Here is an 11,308-nt window from a genome sequence, read left to right as displayed (position 1 = left end):
CAAGTTGACAGTGTCACCCAGAGAGTCCCTGATACCATCCCGGCAAGCTTTCACAAACCAGGATGGGCAGGGATCCGGGGGACAAGTGGTGGGCTTCACTGCAGCCAGGATCCTGTCCACATCCTCCAATATGAGTCGACCAGAAATACAGGACCATCCCTGAGGATGCTGTGATGAGCTTTTTTTTTTATTGTCTTATTCCTAAAATTCCAATGTGGGATTCCTACAATTGCTATGGTGTTATTACTAAGGATTCCCATCCCTACCTGTGAAGTTCCTAGATTCTTGGGCAGGGCCGATGCCAGGCTTTTTGATGCTCTAGGTGAGGCCCCCACCCCACCGGCCACCCCCTCTGCTGGCAGCCCCCCACCCCAACTTCCTGCCCCACTGCCCCTTCCACCCTCCAACTAGACCACACCCTTCCTTCCCCCCACCTGTGAGCAAAGGCAAGCTGGGGTCCCACCACTGCCACCCCCTCTCCTATTGGCAACTCCTGGCCCTGCGTGGCTCAGCCCCCAGCTACTGCCCACCAGGCAGGCAGGTGGGCAGGCAAGCATCCTCTGGCGTGCCTCCTCGCCTGGCTCCTGCTGTGCCGATGAGGGAGCCAAACAGGGCTGGATGGATAGAGTGGCCAGCCATGTCCTCAGCATGCTCCAGCCGGGTTGGGCAGATGGCACTGCACTGGGTGAAGCAAGCAGCAGTCAGTCTTTCCCCATGCTGGCTGCCTGCCTGCCTCTACCCCTGCCACCACAAGTTACATGGAGGACATCCAATTTGGCATCTCCAAGGGCTGCTGCCCTAGGTGATGGCTTAAGGTCACCTAGTGGACATGCTGGTCCTGTACTTGGGAGCAGTCTCTGGGGAGGGCAGACTTAGGGAGGGGTTGGAGCTCAGCAGAGATGTGAAGGCATGCAGTCTGCCCTTCCAGGCAGCCATTTCTTCAGGAGGACTGCTCACTGTAGTCTGGAGATCAGTTGTAATTTGAGAACTCCATGGCCTACTTGAGAGTTGATAACCTTTGTCTTGGTATATTCCAGGGGTGGTCAACGGTAGCTCTCCAGAGGTTTTTTGCCTACATCTCCCATCAGCCCCAGCCACTGGCCATGCATTTTCTGACTACCATTTCTTCTTGAGTGTAGGAATAAAATTAAAAGAGTCTTGAATGGAACAGGTAATGAACAGGGAGCTTCAGGGTGCTACCTATCAGCTGACTGACCATTAACTCATTGAGCTCATCCTGGGCAGGCAAGTCACAGTTGTGAACACTTCGCTTGGGCATATACACACCTTTCTTATGCTTACCAGTAGGGTATGTGTCTCAAAATTCCTGAACCAAAAACATATACCAAAATCACTGTTTTGGATTGTTACCATGATTTCCAAAACAACAAACTTAATTCTGAGATTTTTAGGCATTACAGCCCCCAACCCCCATACATACAATAAATCCATGTTGTTTTTCATGTTCAGGTGCTCACCAGCACCTGCAGGCATTTTGTTTTACTTTGGTTTTCCTGATTTTTTCCTGATTTATTTTCTCTTGATTTCTCCTTTTCAATGGGATCATTGCAAGAGATCAGGAGAGTACTCCCAGCCAAGCCCCAGAGAAGGAATTTTGAAGGCCCCTGTTGCTGCTCTGAGCTGGGCAACATTTTCAGATGAAAGAGAAACCTCAGCCACCAGGAGATCATTAAATAGTAATAGTAAATAATTAAGTTAACTCTTCAGTGGATGCCCAGGGTGAACATATGAAGCTGCCTTCTACTGAATCAGACCCTTCGTCCATCAAAGTCAGTATTGTCTTCTCAGACTGGTAGCGGCTCTCCAGGGTCTCAAGCTGAGGTTTTTCATGCCTATTTGCCTGGACCCTTTTTAGTTGGAGATGCCGGGGATTGAACCTGGGACCTTCTGCTTCCAAAGCAGATGCTCTACCACTGAGCCATGGTCCCTCCCCGACACATGTGAAGACATGTGTTTTCTCCCATAGGAAACAGTGAAGAGAAGTGTGCCCAGGGATAACGAATTTGGTGATCCTTAAAACTGAAATCCTTTGTCCATTCTTCTTGAATGGACAATGGCCACATGTGGACAAATCCTTATCTTGCTTTGGAAACTGAAGCTAAACAGCATCTCTTCACCATAGGAAAGGGACAACCCCAGCTTCATCCACCTCCTTGAAGCAACAGGTAATTCAGAAAAGGCATAACTTTTACTTCTGAAAGAGTTGTGTTGCTGGTCTTTTGACCATAATAAACCTGATTGTTTGTTTGTTTGTTTGTTTGTTTAATTGATTGATTGATTGAATGAATGAAGTTGTCCAATGTCTACCTCCATCAAAGGAAGCTGCCTGGCATGGAACAACCCTAATCCCTTTTGCAATGATTTTGTTATTGTCCCTGTCCTCATGGCCATCATTTCATGGTGGTTTCCAACTTGGAATTGGCAGTCCTAGTCAGGACTGGACCCAATGAGTTCTCCATCAAGTGCCAAAAGAGGCCTAGAAAAAGCCTTCTCCCCCTGCCTTTTAGTGAGAGAAACAAGCTTGGTTGTGTTTTACTGACAGAAGCAAAAGCCTAGCAACAGCCACAGTCTAGCAGTTTTCCCTGTGGGTGAGGGAGAGGAGCAGACCCAGCCAATGACATGCAAGTTGTCTTGAGGGGTGGTTCATGGGCCAATGGCTGATGTGGTATGCACCAAAGCCAACGAGAGAGCTGGAAAATGCAAGGGCATTAGGCATAACTTCAGAAAAGTATTATTGTATAATACTAGTATTACACAAGCACACTTTCTGGACAGCTTACAAGAAAGAATGATTTAACATTCCAAAGGTGATCTGAATTAAGTCAACTCTTTTTTCTTTGTTTGTGCATGTGTGTGTAACTGCTGCCAAGTGTTCCTTAACATATTCAAACTGAGTCTTGATTTGCCTGTGGCAATATTATAAAAAGAGGCATGTGCAGGTATGTGAATTCTTATAGTTTATTTTTTTCTATTTCATGGAGCACTTGAGGATTAGTTCATGACTGTGCTATGCTGTTGACTCTTTTATTTGTCTGATTTTTGTCATGTTGTCAGAACGAAAGGTCAATGCAGACTTCCTTGTTTTACGCTTCTAAGAAGTCATTACATATACCAATATCTGCCTCAGTTGTCATAAAGTAAAAGGTAAAGGTAGTTCCCTGTACAAACACCAGTTGTTTCCAACTCTGGGGTGACATTGCATCATGATGTTTTCACTGCAGACTTCTTATGGGGTGGTTTGCCATTGCCTTCCCCAGTCATCTACACTTTCCCTCCAGCAAGCTGGGTACTCATTTTACCAACCTTGGAAGGATGGAAGGCTGAGTCAAACTTAAGCTGGCTACCTGAACCCAGCTTCCATCAGGATTGAACTCAGGTTGTGAGCAGAGAGTTTGGGGTTGTCATAGGCTTCAATTTAGTCTACTGCCTAGGAAGTGGCCTATTTCATACTTTCTCCTTTTTAGTTAGCTATGCCAGACCTGACATTTGTGAAATAAAATAGCTGCTCTTGAGGAGAAACAGCAAAACATTTGTTATTCTTTTATATGATCATGGCAGAACTGCAGACAAAGACTTCACTGATGATTCTGAATCATTCACTCCTCTGTAATCTCTACAAAATGTGTGTTTTCTGCCCTCATCCTTGTGTTAAGTTTTCTTACCCACTCCCTTCCCTTCCTTCTAGCCCACAGTTATTTCCCAAACCTTTACTACTCAAATCTTCATTCTCCCCCAACATTGTCTTCTTCCATAAAAAGTCCCATCTAGTTCCAGCTTCTCAGTAGCAGGGGTGGAATTCTAGCAGGAGCTCCTTTGCATATTAGGCCATGCCCCCTGATGTAGCCAATCCTCCAAGAGCTTACAAGGCTCTTTTTTGTAAGTTCTTGGAGGATTGGCTGCATCAGGGGTGTGTGGCCTAAAATGCAAAGGATCTCCTGCTAGAATTCCACCCCTGCTCGGTAGTGTTTATTTTTAACATGCTCCAACGATTTGCACCTTGCTGTCTCAGCAGGGGGACACCAGATTGTTCAGTATCTGGGATGATATCTGGTTTTTAGAATTTCCATTATGCATTTGATACATAATGCTTTACTTCATTGCATGGGCAGCTGCTGAAACAGTTGAATTAATGCATTTTGAGATAATTTAAAGTTAGGGTTGCTAGGTAGCAAGAAGGCGGTGGATGAGGATGGGGGTGCTGTGGCACTTGTTAAATAAGGAAGTGACATAGACAGCTCTAGAAATCACACTACAGTTTTACTATATAGTTTCGGGCAATTCCTAGAGGCACCCTTGACGTGATGAAGTTTTGCTGTAGGAATTGCTGGAACTCGATTGTTAAATCACAGAGTTTTCAGTGATTTTTTAGACTTCCCTTGTGTCCCTTTTTTTAACCAGAAAAGACATGTTGCCACACCTGGTGTAACATTTTTTTAAAAAATCTTCCACTGCTGCTCACAGTGACCAGAGTGGAAGGGATTCCCTGACAAAAGTTCTGTCAGTTCTGGTGAAAATTGAAATTCAAAGGTATAAAAATGTGAACTCAAACCCAGGACTGAGCTCAAACTCAATATTATTTAAGTTATTTTATCATGGATGACTTCAAACACATCTTTTTTTTATTGTTGTGTTTGTTTTTACATGATTATTCTCTGAGCTCTGATGCTTCTCTGATTCTCTGATGCTGCACTTGTCTCCCACTCGGTATCAGCTCTGCGGCATATGATGTCCTGCTTTGCAGAGGCTGCTAAGCTATTCGGCCTAGAAGTTAGTCTGAAGAAGACAGAAGTTCTCCACCAGCCTGCACTCCAGGAAGATTATCACCCTCCTTGCATCACTGTGGGTGAATCAGTTTTGAAGACAGTCCAGCAGTTCAGCTACCTGGGGTGTATCATCTCCTCAGACGCCAAGATCGACAAGGAGATTGACAATAGACTGGCAAAGGCAAACCGTGCATTTGGCCGACTGCGTGTGGAGCAACAAACATCTGAAAAAAGGCACAAAGATCAATGTTTACAAAGCGGTTGTGATGACAACCCTCATCTACGGCTCTGAATCGTGGGTTTTATACCGTCATCACCTGCGACTCCTTGAGCGCTTTCATCAGCGCTGCCTTCGCACCATCCTCAACATCCACTGGAGTGACTTTGTGACCAACACTGAAGTCCTCAAGCGGGCGGAGGTTACAAGCATCGAGGCATTGCTGCTGAAGACGCAGCTGTGCTGGGCAGGGCATATCTCCAGGATGGAAAACCACCGCCTTCCCAAAATTGCCCTGTATGGCGAACTTTCCACCGGCCATCGAAATAGAGGGGCACCAAAGAAGAGGTACAAGGACTCCTTGAAGAAATCCCTTGGTACCTGTTGCATTAACCATCACCAGTGGTCTGTCCTATCCTCAGATTGCAAAGCATGGAGGCACACCATCCACCAGGCTGTCTCTTCCTTTGAGAACGCACGCATAGCTGGTCTTGAGGATAAAAGGAGAGTGAGGAAAAATCGTACTGCTACAGCATCAATCCCAAATCAGACTTTTCCCTGCAGCCACTGTGGCCGGACCTGCCTGTCCCACATTGGTCTTGTCAGCCACCAGCGAGCCTGCAGCAGACGTGGACTACTGCACCTTTCTTAAATCTTCGTTCGCGAAGTCAAGCCAAGAGAGAGAGAGAGAGAGAGATTCTCTGAGCAGCAATTAATTTCCAGGTGCAGTTGTTACCTGGTTCTCTTTGAAGAAAAGTGTACTGAAAATGTGTGGCATTTGGTAACATGTGCCTTATTTGCAAGCATACAAGTACAGCTTAGGTGAAAGGCATAAGTCATAAGCTGTATGGGGAAGCTGATCCTATATCCTAAATCAGATCACCAGGAAAAGGGAGATAGATGCTCCAGAATCACGTTCTGCCAAATTTCTGAAAAGAGCCATTTTTTTCCCATATAGGCTTGTTCACTTCAGAAGAATTCCTGTGGAGTGACAGGCCCAGAGGGCACTATCCCGCTCCCAAAGTGTGTATTGTATCCTTTCCCCACATACAGAAAAATGCACATGCAACTGGCTAGTGTGATCCTATGCACAATTACTCCAGTTTAAGTCTATTGATTGCAAAGGACAGGGGTAACTCTGCATAGGGTTTTACTGTAATAGTCTGAATAAGTCAAACTTCTATACATTTAGTATTCCTATACTGTAAGGCAGGCCTCAGATTCAGTGGGAACTCACCGGAGCGCAGCTCCTGAACCTTTCTGAGAGTTCCACCTCCTTGTCCATTGAATAGTATTGCAGCTGCATAATAATCCCTGGATGAGCTCCGCCACCTATTTTTCTACAAAATGACCCCTGCTGTAAGGGATATTTACAATTAAGGGTGCGAGTGACCCAGTCAGCATGAATCTCTAGGAATCCTATTATTACATCAACAAATGCTAGGAGATTTGGGGTGGTGGTACCTGGATGTGAATTTGAGGAGAATTTTGGGAGGATGTGTTATCACTTTCAGTTAATGCTCTAGACTGCTTCCACTAGACTCTCTGTCTTTTACCATAGAGATTAGGAGAAATTCTAGAGCCTCAGTATATGGAAGCCATATTTTCTCTGCCTCCTCGGTTACTTGGGGGAGAGAAATTGGGGCTGGGAGCTGATAATTCCTAACCAAGGGCAGATAAATGAGAGCCTTATGAGGGCTCTTTGATTTCAGCAAGAATGTGATGAGCAAATGCACAAAGCTACCAATGGTCTAGCCAGGCTAGACTAAACTCTTCGTTTGACTACAGTCACTGGTCTCCCCATCTCATGCTTTCCTAGTCAAATGAATTCAATGCAATTGCAGATATACTGATTTTAAATTCCTTTGGCATCAGCTGCAGGGCAGAGAAGAAAATAAAGTTGAGTTTCTCAGGAGGACCTCCTTCTAGCTTTTCATTTTCATATTTAAAAACTGGCATTGGAAAAGTATTTTGCTGAGTCACTCCAGCCTACCATTGAGCCAGCATTCTTGAGGCAATGAAAATAATACATCAGAGTAAACGTAATAGTTGAAATACAATTGCCTTTCACTGGGTGGGCAGAAAAGCTATGTATGGCAGCTGAAGCTTTAGATGAGCCGACAAGTTCTGTTGTTGTGACTTGCTTGAGACAATCTGCTTGAGCATTTTGGGAATTACTAGAGCTTCCCGGAAAAACCAAGCATGCAGTCAGCACCGAACCAGCCCATGTGCCAAATTGAAGTTTAATTAAGTTGCCTACTGAGGAAATAGCCGCAAGGAAACCTCTTCACCCAGAATTGGATTTTCTAGCCAGTCAAGGGCATCCATAGAAAAAATATCTTTCAAGAACCACAGTATTTGCTGACGTTTTTATCCGATCTTATGAATTATGCACCTTGAAAGTATCTGTAGGTATTGTACTGGGATGAAATGGCAACATTCAATCAAAGAAATATGATTCAGAATAAAGATATATTAAAAACGCTCCATTATGTAGTCTATTAAACCGAACTTAGATGTCAAATGCCCTGATTATTGTTTTGAACAGGCTTCACAGGAATTTTGATTTGACTTTTCCATCGCCCATGCTTTGATGATCATCTGCTCATATTTTATATTCTTTGAAACAGAGACCCCCTGTTTCTACCTGAGACAAGTCTCGAATGCACAATTACAAACATTTCAAAATACTCCATTAAAACCATTAAAGTAATTACACAAATACAAATGAACATTTTTTCTCATCCAGGTTAATTGATTTTCCTGCTCTCTCCCTTCATATTGGAAGGTTTTATTGGCTTGTACTGGTGATTTAATTTTTTTTCTTGTTCTCTGTTGTAATTTTAATTAAGTCCCATGATTTATTTATTGATGAATGGGGAGCTTTAAACACACACACAAACTGATCCCAAAACTTTTTTTTTAAATTAATAAGCTTATAGTTTAACATGTTCTGCTTAAATTGGGTTTTAATCTTTGTATGGAAGCCACCTCAAAAGCAATACCGATGAGGTGGTTAGGAATGTTTTAAAATAAATGAATATGTAAAGAGAACATTAGAGCCAGCAGCCAATCACATCTTGATTTGGAGTTTCATATTTGTTCTCTTTGGGCTTTTACACTTTTTAATTAATTGCCACAAGAATACATATTCACTTAACACACGTTAACTTTGTTTCCCTCATAGTTTGCAACCACTGGTAAGCAAAGTAGGGACGTTTGCATCTTTTGATTTATTACAGTAAATTAAAATTTAATGTATATAGGTGCTATCATGTCACGACTAACTTCTGGCAACCCCAGCAAGGAACTTTCAGAGCAAGTGAGAAGCAGAGGTGGTTTGCCATTGTGTTTCTCTTCAGAGTCTTCTTTGGTGCTCTCCTATTCAAGTACCAACCCTGCTTCGTTTCTGAGACTGAATGAGATCAGGCTTTACCATTCCATCTTCCCTTCTGTATCAGTGTTTTAGATTGCAATTACTACATTTCTAAGTTCCCAATCTAGCGTTTGGGCTCCCTAGTTTTGCTGAACCTGCGAGTGCCTTTGGATTTTTGAGGAAAATGAAGAGGCACTATTGCAGAGAGGATCACAAAAAGTCTGTAATGGGATACTGGAGCTAATTATAAAATGATGGGGATTTGCAAGCTAAGCATCACCCTATGAATAGGGCTGCCAAGCCCCCGGTCTGGGTGGGGAATCCCCGCCCCAGATTTCCTAACCTGCTGGCCCACATTAGGAACCTCCCTTTGCATCATCGGTGCGATGACACCACCCGGAAGTGACATCATTGAAATGGCGGTGTGCATGCGAGGCCACTCTAGGCATTTTCGGGGAAACTCTATGGTTTTCCCAGATGCTCTAGCCATTTGGGAGGTAAAAGTCTATGGTACAATGGGTACCATAGGTACAATAGGTACCATAGAATGTCCCCCGCTGGGGCTTGAGGAAGACTTGGCAACCCTACCTATGAAGGAGGCCATTGTTTTGAATGGATGCTCTCTGCAGACACAATGGTGGCATTTCATGGGTTCTGTTTGCCTCTTGCAGGAGACAGTTTTAGCTATAATTGTAAGAGACTTTCAGAAATATCACAGCTAATCCAATCAAGGCCTCATTTTTCACAGGAGTGCTGACCAGTGTCAACAAACTAAAAATGTTCTGTTTACTTTGTTATTAAATGCCTAGATGAACCCTACATCAATCCCACAGCTACATCTTTAAAAGATATCTTCTCTAGAAAGTGTAGAATTATACAGCGCAGTTATCTGTGCCTTATGGTTTGTGCACACAATGCCATAGTTAAAGGATCTGGAGGCTCATTAGAATCAAGATACAAACTTTAGAGGTGTCAATTTCAGTCTCTTGTACATACATTGAAGGCTCTCCAGAATTCACAAATCCAGAGGGATTGCTGGAAATTTAAAAGTGGGGGAGAGGGAGATGGGAATCTTTGTTAACTGCAGAAGATATGATTAAGAGCCACAAGTGTCTCTTTTGAGCCAACAGATGTCTAGATTAGTTCAGCCAGATATGCTCAAAAGAAATGCAAGCATCTCTATGTAACCTTAAAAAACTGAGCCCAGAAGCAAGAACAAGATTAAAATAAAACAAATCACTGGATCTGAGTCACAAGTTAGAGTTCCAATAAATTAAGTTTTGAAACAAATTGACAGTGGTCTATTTGAGGGCTCCAGAGCAGACAAGTGTGGGGTTTGGTGAACAGCTCCGTGACTTGAATGTTAATACATTCCATTGCTGACCTAAGTGTATATGTGTACAAGTGCTGTCAAGTCGCTTCTGACACCCTATGAATCAATGTCCTCCAGAATGTCCTATTGTTAACAGCCATTCTCAGCCCATGCAAACTGAGACCCATGGCTTCCTTTATTGAGTGAATTCATCTCATGTTGGGTTTTCCTCTCCTCCTGCTGCCTTTGTCTTTTTCGTTAGGTTTAATGGGCAATTTGTTGGGGAAAAAAAGTTATGGAGTTTTGTTTGTACATATGACTATGGCAGTGAGAATGATATATACACAGAAATTGAAATGTTTGATACCTTCAGTAGAAGAATGGAGAAGATGTTGAACTTTGCGGGTATGGCTAAGCTTACAATATTGGTTAGGGAAAAAGATAATTACTTTATTTGTTCAAGACTGGAAACCCCTCATTATCTTTTTGCAAAAGATAAGGATGGCTGGATGATTTTTGTTATGTCTGAATAAGAAATCTGTTTAACGTGAAAAAAGAGGGGGTTCTTGTTTGTATATATAAGCAAGGAAATTTGTTGTTGTTGTTGTTATTCCCATTCCCCCAAGGGGGCTCAGGGCAGAGTACATCAATATAGATAATAAAATCACAATAAAATCAGTTACAATAGTGAGTTAGTAGTACCACAGGATGGTCCAGCAGAATGATATAGTAAGATGGTACAGTAGTGTGGTAGCACAGTGTGATACTGCAGGGTGATTAACATGTGGAATTTACTGCCACAGGAGATGGTGGTGGCCACAAGCATAGCCACCTTCAAGAGGGGGTTAGATAAAAATATGGAGCAGAGGTCCATCAGTGGCTATTAGGGTCTCTTTCTAATGAAAGGCCTCTCCTTTACATTTGCCCCAACACAGTCTCTATAAAGCATTTTCCACACAGTATGAGTGTTGGTGTGGTTTACATCCACAGGACGGGCTCTGATTGTCCTGTGAAAGCTGTGGTTGTAACTTTTAATAAGCAGCGGCAGCACGTCAATATATCTGAAGGTGCTGTTGGCAGTAAAATACCTCCACATTTTTGCTTTTAATGTCCGATTGAAGCGCTCTACTATAGCTGCTTTGACTTCATTATGGGTGTAAAAGTGGTGGATTCCATGTTGCTTTCACATGCTGCTTACAGACTGGTTTAGAAACGCTTTACCTGCATCACTCTGAAGCTTGGCAGGTATTCTACCTTGTTTGAAAATGTCCTTAAGGGCTTTCGACACCCTCCCCCCTGTCTTGTCTTTTAAGGCCAAAGTCCAGGCATATTTAGACAATATGTCAACCACTGTTAAAATGTACTTATAGCCATCATTATTTTTGGAAATTTTCTGCATATCAACTAAATCCGCCTGCCACTGGGCATCGAGACCAGAAACCGTGGTCTTGTTTCTCTTAAAGCAGACGCAGGCTTGCTTATGCAATGTGTAAGCATCTTGCTCTGAAAGCCAGATAGTAACATGATTTTGAGTGAGAGCTTTACACTGCTTTTTGTCTGCCTGGAAGAGAGGCCTCACCTCGCCAAAGCTCCCTGCTTCTCCGGGTGTATAATACATG

The 11,308-nt window shown here is 43.3% G+C and overlaps 1 non-coding gene across 1 annotated transcript; it reads right to left on the bottom strand.

Moving 5' to 3' along the window:
* Window positions 1-1,877: 1,877 nt before the first annotated feature.
* Window positions 1,878-1,948, bottom strand: TRNAP-UGG (transfer RNA proline (anticodon UGG)). The gene has a single exon. It is a non-coding gene; the product is annotated as a tRNA-Pro (tRNA).
* Window positions 1,949-11,308: the final 9,360 nt, after the last annotated feature.

Source organism: Heteronotia binoei, chromosome 8, assembly GCF_032191835.1.
Source record: "Heteronotia binoei isolate CCM8104 ecotype False Entrance Well chromosome 8, APGP_CSIRO_Hbin_v1, whole genome shotgun sequence".
NCBI classification, from domain to species: domain Eukaryota; kingdom Metazoa; phylum Chordata; class Lepidosauria; order Squamata; family Gekkonidae; genus Heteronotia; species Heteronotia binoei.
The sequence above is the reverse complement of the archived record's forward strand: the minus strand, read 5'-3'. Positions and strand labels throughout refer to the sequence as shown.